Raw genomic sequence first — 17,951 nt, 5'->3', positions numbered from 1 at the left:
TGAAGGTTTTTGTCTCAATTGCATGTTGTTATTCTATTGGGAAGGGCAGAGCGGACTCACAGCCCAAAACAATACGGAGAGGAAGAATGCAATAAATATCTATTTTTCAAATAATATCTTCCCTCTTAAAGTTTCAAACCCAAGTGCCAGTTTTGCAGCATTGTTATGCAATTTCTTTTAGTAAATTTGATAATTTGGATTTAATGCAGACGGATTTCTAAATTGGCTGTGGTAATATTTTGTTAGATCAGTCATGTTAATTTATTCTATTGCTCGTTTATATCAAGTGGTTTTTTGTAGAAAAGGTGGTCTCTATTTTATTCAATTGCATAAATTTAATTGTATTGACACAATAATCACGGTTGTTAGGTCACCAGAGACCAGGGTAGCATGCTTTAGTTGTTACCTTGCAGTGTGAGTGTTACACTCAAATGCTTATTTGCCATCGATGTCGATCGTGATTAGACTGAAGAGCTTGTTTGTGGCACAAGTGTAGACTCTAACGCTCATTTAAGGCACGAGTATCAGACTCTAGCACTTGCTCGCTTAGGCGGGGATCGTTGTTCAGGATAACATTAGGCCTTACCTCGCAATGCAAGTACTAAACTCGAGCACTTGTTTGTTAAGCATTTTTACTAAATTTCCTATTCATTAAAACATTGGGCAAAACTCCCCAAAAAAGGGGAGACAAGCTCTAATTTATTCTTATAACAAAACCTCACACTCAATGTCAGATAAATCATAGGAGAAAGAATAGGGCCGTATTGATCTTCATGAGCTCAGTCTTTTTGCCTTCGTTGCAACAGAATGTTTCCATATCCAAATGCAGTATTATTTTTTTCCTCCTAGAAGAGAAATTTTATAATTAAGTACAAAATTCGAACTCCATGCTTACCTACTACTGTACGTGTGATTCTCTCTCTCATTTGAGGCCTTTAACTTTGGACAAGAATTTAAGGTTTTTTTTTTTTTTTTTTTTTTTTTTTTTCCTAGTGGTTGTATGGCCTTCTTCAATATGGATATAAACAAGATGTTTGCTAGCAACCTAAATGTGGATATTTCAAATGACATGAATTCGGCATATTACTTCCCCTGTGGAACATTTGAAAGCCTCAAAGATTGTATCCATGCCATAGATACAATATTTGAAATTAAACTAATCGATTTGCATTGAATGTCACTGCACTATGCATATTTTTGAGAATTTGTTTAATGGAATTCCCTCATGATTGGTTGTGTCCCCAGTGTTTTGCTGCATGTGGTCAGTTTTGCTTTATGTTTGGATAAGAAAGCTCAAGCTGTTAGTAAGTAGAATTTGATTAACTTTACACACTTCTCTTGTAAAATCGATTGATTTAATTTAATTAATCAACATTTCCAGCTTAAATCTCAAGCAATGGAACTGGCAAAATCGATTGAGAAAGATGATGGTGTTGCGGCTACAATTGATGCTTTTCATCGGCAATTACCTCCAGAGCTACCCTTACCTACTGCATTTTTGGAGAAAGATGGACAACCAAACCCTCTGCAGTAAATTTGGAAATGGTGTTGCTAGTTAGATGACTAGTATAAAGTTGGAGAGGCTCCCACACAGAACACACAAATAGAGCTCTGTAGTAGAAAATGGTATTCATTTTCAAATTCTATACTGTATCTGTTCTAAATATTGGAGTTATTAGAAGTTGAAGGTTTGAAAATGCGTATTCAACGATTACTGCCCTTTTGAATCTCGTAGAAGACTAAAGTCAAGTTAAGCTCAAAATGAGCACATTGCTAATTGGGTTGTGATTACTTAAATACTTAAAAAGCACATTAGAATACCGATGAAGTGATTAATCCATTATTTCTTATTAGCTATAAGCTTTTGTAAGTCCAACAAATATCACCAAGTGAAAAAAAAAATAACCGATCACATTTAAGATTTGTCATTGAAAAAACAAGACTAAATCTTTGTACATTTGATACACTGTTGTTGAATCGAATTGGATTAATGTTCCTTGGGACCTTGGCTGAGCTGTCTATAAGCATTCTATTTAACTTTCGACTGTTATCTTGCATGGGAACATTAATGGATAGGGTTGTAATCGAGCCAAGCCGAGTCGGTCTTTAGCTTGTCAAGCTCGGCTCAACTCAAAATATTTGAGTTCGAGCGAGCTTGAAATTTTTATTTATTTTTTATTCGAGCTTAACTCGGTAAGATCAATTTCCAACTCGAGCTCGAGCTTGGCTCGAATTGTTTATTTTTTATTTTTTGTATAAGATTTAAAAATTAATAAATTAGATAAATAAAAAAAGAAAAAAATCTAATATTAAATTTGTACAACTAACAAGTAGAATCTCTATTAAAGTATAGGATTTTAAAAGTTCATAAATAATTAATATCTAACTAGTTGATATTTATCCATAATAACAATATATTATATGCCTACAAAAATTATTAATACATATACATAATATGATAGCATATATCTATTTCATATATGGTTCACACATACTAGTATAGATATGTAATAGTTTGAAATGTTTATTCACACCATCCATAGCAAAACTTCTTGTGAAATTAGAAATAATAGAAGTACATGACTGCAAACAAATGGAAGAAATCCTTGCAAAAGAATGGGGAGATGAAGAGAATAAAGATGTGATTGCATTCTATCAAGTGAAGACCCTCTGGCTCATAAATTTACCAAAATTAGAATGTTTTTATGCTTTTGAGTGGCCAACCCTAGATGAAATAAAAATGTTGGTTTCAACAAGTACAAAAACACCTAAGCTAAATGGAGCGTAGATGGAGTCTGAAACTTTTCAACCACTGCTACAAGGAGACCTCAATGCCACAATACAAAACATAATCAAAGAAAAGGTACGTTACATTTTATGACAAACATTTCTTAATGGGTAGATTTTTACTTCAACTATTTGTAGAGATGCAATTAATCCATATAAAGTTATTGAAAATATTACATTACATTTTTATGTTAGAAAACTGGAAACTAAACATTCATTTTTCCAATTGAGTTTCATGATGCTGTTTTGATATATGGATTATCTTTGCTTTCAGGGGATGAATCAATCTTCCTCTCCACCTTCTTCTCCATCGAATATTTGTTTCCTTTTTAGAATCTAAATTCTCTAAGTTATTCTCTTCAAATTTCAGGTGATGTTCTCGGAGATCTCGAAAGTTCCAAGTCTCCAGATATAGCAGGTGAATTTCTAATTTTGACCAATTCTCATATTTCTACTCCTCTTCTAATCTTCTAATTTTCTGTTAGTTATCTATTTCTCTTGTACACTAGTATTTTTGTATTGTCTCTCTCCTTTTTTATTTTATATGGTAATTGTTTGTGGTAGTCAGAATTTCAAATATTCTCTCTCTCCTATCTAAGAAGATATATGTAGCCTATTCTTAAAGGGAAGATTGAAATTACAAGCTCTAATTAAACTTGGAGCACAAAGAAGCCTAAGTGCCTAACCCCTAAAGCCTTTTTACTTAGTTTCCTATTTGTGTAAACATTAAGCAAAACTCCCGAAAAAGGGTTGACAAGCTCTAGTTTAATCTTAGAGCAAAACCTCACATCTCAGAGCCGGATGATTGAATTATATGATTGCTTCCTATTTCTGAAAACATGATTCAACATCAAGAAAACTCGAAATGTTTTCTTATTCAACATAAGTGTCGGACGACCATCTTTCCATTCTTCAGAGATCAGTTCTTTTGGGGGATAGAGTACAACAAAATTTGAATAATATGTAGAAGTCGATATCGGGACAATTATGCAGTTCCGTGTTGATATTTCCCTTAGTGATTTATTCAGCTGTTTACTTATTGCAGACTGGTGACAACAATTTGCCATCACTTTTTTTTTTTTAAGTTAGATCAATTAATTAAATTAGAAGTACGTGACTGACATTTCCATGTAGAGATGGCTTGCTAGGACAACCTCCCCCGTATGGCTACAGAGTAAGACTTTAAAAATTGAAAATAAAACATTGATGAACTTCAACCCACCAACAACAATTCAAAGAAGGTAAGAGACCTTTCCAAATCAGTGATTTGTATTTCATAACATAGCATGGACAATAGGATAGTGTGTACCATTTTTGTGATGTGTATCATAAATTACTGAAAAAGTTGAATATGAACCACAAACTGCACATTCAAGCTGAAGATGATTTAAGGTGCACATTGCGCCTTATCTTAGTTTTTAGGATGCAAGTCGGGTGGATTGGGGAAAGAAAAATATCTCTTGGTGCCGAACTAGTCATGGCTCTCTCTCTCTCTCTCTCTCTCTCTCTCTCTCTCTCTCTCTCTCTCTCTCTCTCTCTCTCTCTCTCTCTCATTATTTGTAATCGATATGAAAATTGATTTGTCTTTGTAATAGGGGATTTCTTTGTTTTAACTTGAAGATTTCAGACAAAGAAAAAGTCTTCTTGTTTTGCAACTAGACATTCAGCAATTACAAACCCTCCGTTTGCTTTTCAATCCACACGACAGTATATGTTTCAAGTTACAAGCTCATTTAGCCATACTGGTCTTAATTATCATCTAGCACTTTCTAAATATTAGGGGTGGGCAGCGGGGACCCGCCCCCGTCCGCCCCGCCTCCGCATGGGCAGACGGGGTACCCCGCACCACACATGCCGGGGCGGGGGACCCCGCCCCGCATGAAAAACACTAAGCGGGGGTGGGGGGCAGGCAGGGCTCAACCCCGCCCCGCATTTTATATTTATATTTATAAATATATATATTTTATATTTATAAATATATATTTTTATTTTACAAATTTTATATATATAATATATTCTGTTAAGTCCCACATTGCTCAAGTAAGACTCTTGTATGGCCTTAGAGTTCTATATAAATGAAGCCTAGGGTGCCCATGGCATATGCAAGCTTGTGATGAACAAGTCTCACTCTCTTGTGATTCTTGTGAACAAGTTTAACAAATTTAAAAATTAGTAACATAATTTTTATGTTATTAGTTTTTAAATTATTATTATATATATAAATTTTAATTTAAGATTTAATTATATAATAATTTGGGTCTAAAAATAATATTTTTAGACACAAAATTTTTTTTTAAGCCCATTGAAATATGGGATTCTTGAAGTGGGCGGGGGGCGGGGCGGATGGGGTGTTCGCCCCGCCCCCCCGGCACCGGAGCGGGGGGCCCCGCCCCCGCCTCACGGGGGCGGGGTGCGGATGAAATATTCATCCGCGGGGGCGGGGTGCGGGGAAGGGGTGCACCCGCCCCGCATGATGCGGGTAGCACCCCTACTAAATATCTAGCCACACTCTAGATAAATAGTCAAGCCCCTAACAAAAGGAAAAGGCAGTTTAGTGTCTCTGCAATTTTGAGCATTAAGATGTAATTCACGGCCAATATGCATTGACTCATAAACGTAGATACCACATACATCATGGGAACATGCTTATCTTCAAGTTCTTGAGAGTCTCCAGTGAGAAAAAGATACACACAAAGTGGGCCTTACAACACTATATGGGCCCAATTCATACGTCATATCTCTTTCTAAATTAAGACCTCGAGATCTTGAACTATACGAATATGGAGAAAAAAGGGCGAGACTCAAAACTTAATTCGTATCTCAGTGTTTGGCTGGGTATGACTACTATGGTTGTGACTTTACATCAGCATAGACCCACAATCTGTGAACCCCATTAACATAAATGTATTGTTGCTCGAGAGGTATGTCATAGGGTTTCTGTAACTCGAAATTTGATTACGTTAATGAGACAGATGAAGTCATAAGTAGGATTGGCACCACATAAAAGATTGAACTTCTCCAATTGGCCTACTAGAACCGAAAAAATAAGCAAATAACTGAAGCAATTATTCATTTTTCTCATGTACTCTATCTAGGAGGGTTGAAGCACTCTACGGTGCAGGTAGGCAACTATTTGTACTTGTGATGGACATTATTTTCTCAACCAACCCCTTTTCCCTTGTCCCCTGTTTTTTGTTTTTTATCATTGGTTGTAAGGAAGAGCTCATGATGGCACTACAATTTAATTAGTCATTTTGTGTGTATATGTTTCATTAAACGCACAATTGTCAGGCTATATTCGTCTAATGTTTTTCAGGATGTTACATTGACATGCATATGGGGGTTGCATACATGTAATGTATAAGAAGAGGAAAGATCGAACTAAGCAACACAATTTAGCATTTAAAGTGAAACTCATATATCCACATAAACTTAAATAGAAATGAGATGGTCGTGCATTTTGGCATTTGATTGAGAGATTAATTAGTAGGAAAATGATTATTAAATGGACATGGTCGTCTCCAATTCTGGAAACTGCATACTGCCTTGTAAATTGGAAGGAACTCACTATTAACCTGACCTGCACAAAATCACCTCACAAGCATAATGGCTCATCTCATACCCTGGAAAGTTCCACCACAACAACGGAAGATTCAAGAGAATCATTTGCTGCTAGTGACAGCTAGTGCTAGTACATTCTGTTATGCAATAAGTTTTTATTCTCTGCTTCTTTTATTCTCTTCTCTAGTGTATATACACCTTAGCTTGTGTCTATAAAAGCAAGACTATACACTGTAATTCATATCAATGAAAATATTCGAATAGAGTTCAAATGCTCTCGCCTCTACTTCTCACATGGTATCAGAGCTGCTGACTAGCAGTCTCTTGATCCATCTTCTACAATGGCTTCAGGACCTGAAAAGTCCTCTGCACCTCCTACCTCCATCTCCTCCTTCTCTCATGTAGTCACCATAAAGCTCAACCCCGATAATTATCTGTCATGGCGAGTCCAAATCTCTGCCTATCTTCGAGGCCAAGACCTCTTCTCTTATGTAGATGGCACACACCCTCCACCTTTTGCTACACTTCCTGCTACTGAAGTCTCTACCCAGTCACCCAACCCGGATTACCTCTCTTGGATTAAAACTGACCAATTAATCCTAAGCGTCCTGTTTTCCTCTCTTACCGACCCAATCGTCAACTATGTCATTGCCTCTCGAACTTCTCGTGAACTATGGCTCACTCTTGAGTCCATGTTCAGCTCTCTTTCTCAGGCCAAAGAATTCCAAATACGCTTTCAACTCACCAATTTGTTTCGTGGTGATCAATCCATATTAGAGTACTATAGCAAAGCTCACATGCTTTCAGATACTCTATCTGCCACTGGAAATCCCACCTCTGATAAAGAATTTGTTACCTATCTACTCAATGGACTCGGTCCCTCCTATGAAACCTTTGTCACCTCTATAACAACTAGATCTGACCCTATCACCTCACATGAGCTATACCACCTTCTTCTCATTCACGAGAATCGCACATCCCATCTCTCCCAACATTACTCCAACCATTCCACTAATCCATTCGAACCATCTGCCCATTTAACTTCTCGTGATCAGAAAGGTAGATCTTCAAACTCATTTCGAGGAGGTCGTTCCAGCAGAGGAAGAGGTCGTTTTTCACCAAACAGAGGCCGTTCCTCCACCCATCCAAACCCATCCAATTACAACTCAAATCGACCCACATGCCAGGTTTGCAACAAACCTGGTCACATTGCTCTCCAGTGCCATTACCGTTTTGACCATGCCTACCAATATGAGCCCCCACGTTCCTTCTCTGCAAATTACACCACACCCTCAGCTTTCACCAATTCCACATGGTACCCCGACTCCGCAGCCACCCACCATATTACACACGATTTATCCAACCTCAATATTTCATCAGAACCGTATGGTGGTAATGAACAAATTCGAGTAGGAAATGGCAGTGGTTTACCCATCAGCAACATTGGTGATTCTTCCCTTCAAACCTCTGTTTCTTCCTTTCAACTCCATAACTTGTTGCATGTTCCTTCCATTACAAAGAATTTAATTTCCGTTTCTCAATTCTGCAAAGATAACTCTTGCTTCTTTGAATTTCACTCTGATTTTTTTCTGGTGAAGGACAAGGTGACCAACTCGCTCCTCATCAACGGTCCTCTTCGTGATGGCCTCTATCACTTTCCTCCAGCTTCTTTCTCCTCTGCTCCCTCCACCCACATCGGCGAAAAAGTATCTCTCAGTCAATGGCACAAACGCATGGGGCACCCTTCTCTTGATCTCGTCTCACGCATCGTGCATAACAACCGTTTGCCCTTTTTCCCAAGTGACTCCAGCTTCTCTTGTCCCGATTGTCCCTTAGCCAAAGCTCGACAGCTTCCTTTCCCTGCAAGCACCACTCGGACCAATGGGCCTTTACAATTACTTTGGGCTGATGTATGGGGTCCAGCCCCTTTACTTTCTAGAAATGGCTTTTCTTATTACTTATCTATTGTAGACCACTTTACCAGATTTACTTGGTGTTTTCCCATTAAACTCAAATCAGATGTGTTGCACACTTTCTCTAATTTCATCAAATTCGCCGAACGATTTTTTAATTCTAAAATCATTACCATTCAAACTGATGCTGGAGGTGAATTCCGTCCCCTAACCACATTGTGCAAAACACTTGGCATTTCTCATCGATTCTCGTGTCCCCATACCCATCAACAAAATGGACTCGTAGAACGCAAACACAGACACATTGTTGAAACCGGTCTTACACTTCTCTCCCAAGCCTCACTACCATTATCCTTTTGGAGTGACGCCTTTGAAACAGCAACATATCTAATTAATCTTCTCCCTACGCCTGTCCTGAACAACAAATCACCATATTCTATGGTTTATCACAAACAACCCGACTATAAATTTCTCAAAATTTTTGGATGTTTGTGCTGGCCAAACCTTCGACCCTACAACCATCATAAACTAAGTTTCCGTTCCACTCCTTGTCTATTCCTTGGATACAGTTCGTCTCACAAAGGATACAAATGTCTTGACACAAAAAATCACCGGCTTTACATCTCACGTGACGTAACTTTCTCTAAAAATAATTTTCCATATTCTAATACATCCTCCGTAACACCCATCACCCCTTCCACTACAAATCTCCCAATCTTCCCAAAATCAATCCTCGGCCCGGGCCCTCCCATTCCCCAATCTTACCCAAATCATTCCCCAACTCAGGATCAATTCCCACAAAACCCTTCTAATATCACACAGCCCACTTCAAACCAGCCCCTTAACTCACCTCAAACTCATAGCCAAGCCCAACCCTCTAACCCAACCCATGAACCGGAAGCATCGTCCTCTTCGAACCCCACTCTCACTCAACTGCAGAATCCTCCCCCAAATTCTTCTCGACCTCCGATCATAACAAGATCCCACACCAACTCCTCCAAACCACGGCAATTCACTGACGGAACCATTCCCTACCCTCCTCGAAAATGCTTCCTCTCCACCACCACTGTTCCCGATGAACCATCCACCTTCTCTTCCACCTCAAAATTCACCGAATGGCGTGAAGCCATGTCTCGAGAAATCGACGCCCTTGTTCGTACTCATACATGGAATCTGGTTCCATCCTCTAGTGCCACTAACGTCGTTGGATGCAGGTGGGTTTACCGAACCAAGCTACATTCAGATGGCTCAATCGAACGGAGAAAAGCCCGTCTCGTCGCCAAAGGTTTCCACCAACAGCCCGGAATCGACTATACGGAAACTTTCAGTCCGGTTGTAAAGCCTTCAACCATCCGACTTGTGCTTTCCATAGCCATCTCACAGGCGTGGCCCCTTCGGCAGATTGACATTCAAAACGCCTTTCTCCACGGTGATCTGACTGAGACAGTCTTCATGCAGCAACCTCCCGGATTCGTCGATCCTCAAAAGCCCAATCACATCTGCAAGCTCAACAAAGCCATCTATGGGCTCAAACAGTCACCCCGAGCCTGGTTTGCTCGACTGAGCTCATGGCTTCTTCAGTATGGATTTTCAGCATCACAAGGTGATCCCTCTCTGTTTATTCTCAACCAAACTGGTCTTCACATTTTCGTCCTCGTCTATGTCGACGACATGGTAATTACCTCCTCCTCTCCAGTTGCTATTGAAAGTCTTCTTTCTGCACTTCAGCATGTTTTTCCCGTTTCTGATTTGGGCCAATTATCATACTTTTTGGGTCTTGAACTTAACTACTTGCCAACTGGAATTTGCCTTACTCAAAAGAAATACATTACTGATATTTTAGCAAAGACCCGAATGCTTGAGGCAAATCCTATTTCTTCACCCATGTCAGCCTCTACCAAACTGTCCAAATTCGATGCTCCATCCTTTGATGATGTTACTTTATTTAGAAGTGTAGTAGGAAGCTTGCAATACCTTTCTTTAACCCGACCAGACCTATCTTACTCTGTAAACAGAGTATGTCAATTCATGCATGACCCGAAACTCAGCCACTGGACAGCAGTTAAACGTATACTTAGATACCTCAAACAATCCCTCCATCATGGTCTGTTCTTCCCTTACAAATCAAACTTCAACCTTCATGCATACTCTGATGCAGACTGGGCAGGCTGCCCAGATGACAGAAGATCCACATGGGGCTTTTGCATATTTTTGGGAACTCATCTCATCTCATGGAGCTCAAAAAAACAAAAGACAGTGGCTCGATCAAGCACTGAGGCAGAATACAAAGCCTTGTCTAATACTGCTGCTGAACTCATTTGGTTACAAACTCTCATTAAAGAACTTGGCTTCTCTCTGCCTCAAGCTCCCATTTTGTGGTGCGATAACTTAGGAGCCACATACCTCACTGCAAATCCAGTTTATCATTCTCGGACTAAACACATGGACATCGATTTCCATTTTGTTAGAGACAGAGTTGCTGCCAAATCACTTCAGATTTCTTTTTGTAGCAGTAAGGATCAGTTAGCCGACATATTTACTAAGCCATTGGTAGCAGACAAATTCACTACTTTTCGGACGAGTCTCACTGTGATTGCACCCCCAGTGGACTCGAGGGGGGATATTAACCTGACCTGCACAAAATCACCTCACAAGCATAATGGCTCATCTCATACCCTGGAAAGTTCCACCACAACAACGGAAGATTCAAGAGAATCATTTGCTGCTAGTGACAGCTAGTGCTAGTACATTCTGTTATGCAATAAGTTTTTATTCTTTGCTTCTTTTATTCTCTTCTCTAGTGTATATACACCTTAGCTTGTGTCTATAAAAGCAAGACTATACACTGTAATTCATATCAATGAAAATATTCGAATAGAGTTCAAATGCTCTCGCCTCTACTTCTCACACTCACAATAGCTGAGAATATATACATTAGACCCAACGAGAATTTGAATGTGATGCAGCCAACCAAAATATGAAAAACTGTTTGCTGTTTTCATCTCAAATTTTGATAAAAGACAATCATCTCCTCTGGTTAAGTCATGTGAAGAAAAGAATAAATCCTTGCTTAAGATTGGTTTGCAAGGAAGATAGGAATGCATGTGAAGAAAAGAACATCATTGACAAAAATTGCCAAGAAAGAACCAATCCTCATTTTCTTGTGGAAGGTGTTTAGACTCATATAAGTTGAGATATGGCACTTTGCTAAATATCGCTCTGCATTTCCTTCTTCCTAGAGGAGGCCGTAGAGGTTAGTACCAGAAAATTTTCCTTCTTCCTTTTTTCATCATGGTTTTGTTCCAATTCACATCTATTTTCTGTTTCAATGGAATACTTCTTTTATCTGTAATTGTGAATTGTAAATGGTAAACAATGTCTCGTAGGCTATTGTTCACCCTTGGCACATGTCGGTTTAGGACTCTGTTTTCCTTTTTTCTTTGTTTTTTCCTCTCTGCTCCCTTTGGACTTGCTTTTTTGAATCTCATAAGAGCTAATATGAGATGATGATATTACATTCTCTCCGCTTGGGTGTATTGGCATTTCATTCTTATTCTTTCTTATTCAATGAATCTTAATGAATATTTTGTTATAGAATCCAAATTATATCCATGTAGTGTATTGGCGTTTCCAGTTACCTAACAATTAATGGAGATCAAACACTATGCACACATGTCACATTCAACACTTGCAACCTTGTACTGGACCCCACATTTACTTGATGGGTGGGCGTAGCTTTTTCCTTACTTTTTTTTTCCTTTTAATAAATGGAGGACGGAACTTCCGTAAACTATATTAAGCCTCGCCAATTCATCGGCAAATTTGTTCCATTTTCTAAACAAATGCTTGATAGAGAAATCAAAACTATCTAACAAGCTCATCAATAGATCCCAAAAATCCCAAAAGTACCACTCAGTACACGCTCTCTCCACCGCCCAAGAAACCAGAGTCAAATAATCACATTCTATATCACTGAAAACATAGCCCAATTGTTGGCAGAATTTTAATCGCACTACAATTGCCGGAGCTTCATTGTTAGTGCAAGAACCAAAAAATTTTGAAAAAGCAAACAATAACCTCCCTTCATAGTTTCGAAGAATTCCACCTCCCCCACTAGGCCTCGGATTCCCAAGATAATTGCCATCTTTTTTTTCTTTTTTTTTTATTAAAAGGAGGACAGAACCTCCATCAACTATATATATACCCTCACTTTTAGCGGAGGAAAACCTTTACACAAAAGAAGCTTTTACACAAGAGAAAGACTTTACAAAAAGCTAACACAAAATATACACTATCATGTGCATCTAAAACAAGCAGTCCCCATAGAGTCAAGTCTCGCCAGCCCTCTCGTTATCCTTGGAAGTTGCTTCCATTCTGAGAAGAAAGCTGACTCGCCTACGGCACCCCTTCTAGCCAAAGAATCTGCCACTTGGTTGCCTTCTCTATAGTAGTGTGATATTGTGAAGTCAAAATTCTGTAAAGCAGCCTGCAGTTCTTCCCAGTAATCCCAAAGGTACCAGGCTGTGCATTTTTGCTTTCGGGACCAGTTCACGAGTACTAGAGAGTCACACTCAATGTCTATAGTTGTGTGTCCCAGGTGTTGACATAGTTTAACCCCTTCTAGTAAACCCCTTAGTTCGGCTTCCACGCTTGAGGCATTCCCAAAATGTTTTGAAAAACCATAAACTATTTTTCCCCCACTATCCCTCAGAATACCACCCCCACCAGCTAGTCCTGGGTTGCCAAGGCTGCTTCCATCCACGTTTAGCTTTAGTCTACCAGAAGTCGGCCTCCTCCATCTGATAATCTTCACCTATTTCTTTTTCACTATCACTGTATGAATTCCTAAATTTTTGATCACTTTAGCATCCTAGTTGGTTAATTTCCGGGCTTTGATGATTTTATTGGCTATGGATCCTAACCAGAATTTAATAGCTCCCCATACCTCCAAGATGTTTTCAGAAATCCCCTCCATCCTTGCTGCACAGCGCCAGCTCCATATTTTCCAGATTATTAAACATGGAGTTAATCCCAGCAGGAAACCAAGCTGAGTTTTGCGTGAGGCCCTGTTAAACCAGATTTGAACTCTTTCTTTCCAGCTCTGTTGTGTCCGGAAAGGGACTCCCATCTCAGCTGATGCCCTTTTCCAAATACTTACTGCTAGTTCCCCTTTGCCGAGCAGGTGTTCTAAGTCTTCATTTTGCCTTTCTTTGCAGCAGTTGCATGCCGACGCAATAGGAATTCCAATATTGCGTGTTTGTTCATCAACACTTAGACAGTTAAAAGCTGCCCTCCACACACATATAGCTATCTTTTTGGGGAGAAATTTATGCCAGACCCATTTCGCCCATTCAAACTTCGGGCTCTTTAATCTCACTTCATTCCAAGCTGATTTTGTGGAGAAGGTTCCACTCTTCTCTGGTAACCACACTAGCATGTCTTTTTCATCATTTAATTTTCCTACAATCTGTATTACTTCATTTGCTGTCTGTCTATCCATCAGTCTTCGTATTCTCTTGTCTTCCCATCTGTTTTTGTCTAGTAGGTCTTTTAGTCTTGTGTTTGGCTCTTCCACTTGTGATACCATTTCCGAGATAGGACCCCCTGGTAGGAAATTATCAAACCAAAGAGAGATGTTTCCTTCTCGTACTTTCCACCTTGATTTAGCCAGAACTTCTTTAATTCATTCCTTAACTTTTTTCCAGAAATTAGACACCAGCTTGTTTTCAGGTCTCCTTTCTATGTGTCCATTTTTCAAGTATTTGGCTCTGAAAAAATTTGCCCATAGAGATTTTTGGGTTAGAATATTCCATCCAAATTTCATGAAAAGAGATTTTTGCACCTCCGCAACGTCTCACATACCTATACCACCCTCATCCTCTGGGGCACAAAGCTTCCTCCACGACCTCCACTTTCTTTTACTCTTACCCCCTTGTTCACCCCAGAAACAATTTGCAAAGAGACTATGCACCTTTCGGATCACTAGTTTTGGCATATGTATTGCTAAGAGCAAATAGACAGGCATGCTAGATAGTACATGTCTCATAAGAATCAATCTTCCCCCTTGTGATAACAATCTGCTTTTCCAACCTGAAAGTTTCTTCTCAATATTCAAAATCAACGCGTCAAAGTTTCTAGACTTCAATTTACCCTCCACTATTGGGACCCCCAAGTACTGGAAAGGGAAATGTCCCTCCTTAACACTCGTTTCCATCAAGATCTCTCCCCTCCTTCTTCTTTTCAGTTGCTTAGAGAAGTATACTGCTGATTTTTCCAGATTAACCTTCTGACCAGACCACAGTTCATAAGTCTTTACCACCTCCATTAGGCATCGTATGGATCCCTTACTAGCATTGGCAAAAACCATTATGTCATCAGCAAATAATAAGTGTGTAATAGGAGGGGTTCCGCTAGGCTGAGAATAAGTTAAGATCCTCTTCTCTTCCTCTTAAGCAATCTTGAGAATACCTCTTCCATGATGATAAACAAAATAGGGGAGATAGGGTCCCCTTGTCGTAGCCCCCTTTTCGCCTTGAAGAAACCTTTATAAGTGCCGTGCATCATGATAGAGAACCACGGCGATGTTACACAATTTTTTATCAGCCTACAAAAGAAATCCGGTAAGCCAAAAGCTCTAAGAATGTGATCCAGAAATTTCCAGTTTACCCTATCATACGGCTTGCTCATGTTTATTTTCATCAAAATGTTTCCTCCTCTATTCTTACGGTGTAGCAGCTTTACCATCTCCTGGGTGAGAGTGATGTCTTTCAAGATATTTCTTCCTTTCACAAAAGCCCCTTGTTCTGGCGCAATAACATCATCAAGTATCAAGGATAGTTTATCCACTAAAATTTTAGAGAAGACTTTATAAATCACGTTACATAAGCTTATGGCACGGAAGCTATCGTAACTCTGAGGATTTTTAATTTTCGGAATAAGCACTAGAAAGGATGAGGAGTAATATCTTGGGAGAGTTTGACCTGAATAAAGGAAGACAAAAGGTATGGACCAGCGCCATTCCGATTTCAGAATATGTGGACATCACATGACGGTTTCTTAGAAATGGTACGGATTTCATGGAGTGAGCCGATAGGGTGGGAGCCAGGTTTACTGAATCTAGCCGGGAAACTAAAAAGGCTTAAACAGAAAATGAGGCAGTGGAATAGAGAGATCTTTGGCCAAGTCGATGCAATAATCAAAGAACTGGAGGAGAGGGAAGAAATCTACGAGCAGATCCTCCAGGAAAATTACTCGGAGGAAATTGAGCAAGAATTTCTTATCACCAAGGCAGAACTGGAAATTTGGTATAAAAGAGAGGACATGAGACTAGCCCAACAAGCAAAACAAATCTGGCTAGAGAAGGGCGATAAGAACACTAAATTTTTTCACGCTACCTTGGCTCAACGTAGAAGGAATGCATGTATTAAAAGCATGAACTTACCAGACGGATCAGTTTTGGGATCGATGGAACTAGTACATGAGGGGGCGGTCAAGTATTTTATCTAAGTTCAGTTTTAATCACCCCAAGGGCGGCTTCAACTAGCGAACAATATGGACTTTCGAAGGCCTTGGTTTCACTACCGGAGTATCCATGCGATTCAGCAAACGTAAGTCCCATTCAGACAACTGTTGGACCCTGGAAATTTCAGCAGCAAGCACATTCACCCAATGTTTAATTGAACCCCAAACCAGCTGCACAGTTTCATATCTTCCTTCCACACAACAGTTACAACGAGAAACTAAGGGAACGCCCAAATGGCGCACCTGCATCTCTAGCCTATCAACATCCCACCGATCATTTACAATCTACTCCCAAATTTTAACGTTCAGTTCTTCCACATTTTCAACCTCTTCACACTGCGGGCCTTGTACCATGAACTTATCAAACCACAATAATACCTGTCCCTCACGAACCTTCCATCTTGAATTATGCACAAGCAACGACAACCCCTCCACTATCCTTTTCCAAAACACCTACCCCTTATCATCTTCAAGGCACAAGGAAATATGCCCCATTTTAACATATATAGCTTTGAAAAAGTTTGATCATAGCGACTCTTGAGTCAACAAATTCCACCCAAATTTCAAGAATAAGGATCTTTGGACCTCATCCAGTTTTCGCCCCCCCAGTTCCCCCTTCTTCCACAGGCAAGCACAACTTCTTCCATGCTCTCCATTGCCTCTTACTTCTACCACCTTGTTCCCACCCCCCCAAAAAAATTTTGCAAACAGCCCATTTAGCTTCCAAATTACAACTTCAGGAACCTGCAATACCGAAAGTAAGTAAATGGGCAGGCTGGAAAGTACATGCCTCAACAAATTCAATCTTCCCCCTTGCGATATTAATCTACACTTCCATCCCATCAATTTCTTTTCTACTCAATCCAACAAAGACACAAGATGCCTAATTTTTAGTCGGCCATCCACGATAGGAGCACCCAAATACGTAAAGGGAAAGTGACCCTCGGAAAAACCAATTTCAGCCAACAACTCCTGAGTTCTCCAACAGTCAGATGCTTAGAGAAAAAAATGGCAGACTAATCATAATTCTTCCTTTGCCCTGTCCAGCATTCGTAATCTTTCAACACACCCATCAAACACCTAACCGACTTTTGACTCCCATTAACAAAAACTACAACATCATCGGCATACAATAAATGAGTAATTCTTGGAGCATTAAGTGGATGAGAAAAAGGCAGGATACCCCTACCCGACATCCTTTTATTTAGCAATCTCGAAAACACCTCTTCATAAATAAATATGGCGACAGTGGATCTCCCTATCAAAACCCCTTTTTTATTTGAAAAAACCTCTATACCTACCATTCATCATAACTGAAAACCATGGGATGGAGACACAATTTCCAACCAATTTTCAAAAGCATTCTAGAATACCAATAGTGCGTAAAACATGATCCAAGAACCTCCAATCTACTTGATCATATGCCTTACTCATGTCGATTTTTTATCAAGATATTACGCCCCCAGCCTTCCGGTGCAATAACTTCGTCATCTCTTGAGTAAGGGAAATATTCTCAAAAATATTTTTACCCTTCACAAACGCCCCTGGTGAAATAATACTTCCCAGCAACAAAGAAAGGGGATTAACCAGAATTTTAGAGAACACCTTATACATAATATTGTATAGGCTTATCAGCCTAAACTTATCGAAACTAAGCAGATTCTTCACCTTCGGAATAAGAACAATAAACGATCCTGTATAAAATCTAGGAAGATCAATGCCTTGAAAGAATTCCCTCACCGCTTCCATGATATAATCTTTTACCAAGTACCAACAAGCCAAATAAAAAGAAGACCCAAAGCTATCAGGCCATGGGTTGCTGTCCATTGCAATGGAAGATAACGCCATTTTCACTTCCTCTTCCGAAGGTTCCAACATCAAGCCCCTCCTCTTCACACTCGGATAGAGTCTGAGAAAATAAGCAGTCCAGATTAGGCAATGAACCCACTTCTCCTTGAGCCAGAAAGTCCTCAAATACTGAACAGCTGCCTCGTGCACCCTCTCCAGCGAGTCCAAGACCAAACCATTTGATAGTCTCATTTCCTTCACACACGAGCTCCTCCTACTTTGCGCAATAATAGCATGGAAGAATTTTGAGTTTTGATCACCTTCTAATCCCTACTTCTTCTTCATTGGCTGCGCCAAAAGGATTTCTTCCCTCTTTAACCA

The 17,951-nt window shown here is 39.7% G+C and overlaps 1 protein-coding gene across 40 annotated transcripts in view; it reads left to right on the top strand.

Moving 5' to 3' along the window:
• The window catches only part of LOC122299062 (probable disease resistance protein At4g27220), a 90,313-nt gene that overhangs the window by 16,054 nt on the left and 56,308 nt on the right, over positions 1 to 17,951 (top strand). The window contains exon 7 of one of the 40 annotated variants that reach the window (XM_043108932.1): positions 1,382 to 1,700. The exons of the other annotated variants lie outside the window; for them this stretch is intronic. The gene's annotated coding sequence lies outside the window, so the exon portion shown is untranslated. Of the gene's footprint in view, positions 1 to 1,381; positions 1,701 to 17,951 lie in introns of those variants that run through there. 40 annotated transcript variants of the gene reach the window in all.

Source organism: Carya illinoinensis, chromosome 16 (genome assembly GCF_018687715.1).
Source record: "Carya illinoinensis cultivar Pawnee chromosome 16, C.illinoinensisPawnee_v1, whole genome shotgun sequence".
Lineage (NCBI taxonomy): Eukaryota > Viridiplantae > Streptophyta > Magnoliopsida > Fagales > Juglandaceae > Carya > Carya illinoinensis.
Note: the sequence above shows the minus strand (reverse complement) of the source record. Positions and strands in the feature narration are given on the sequence as shown.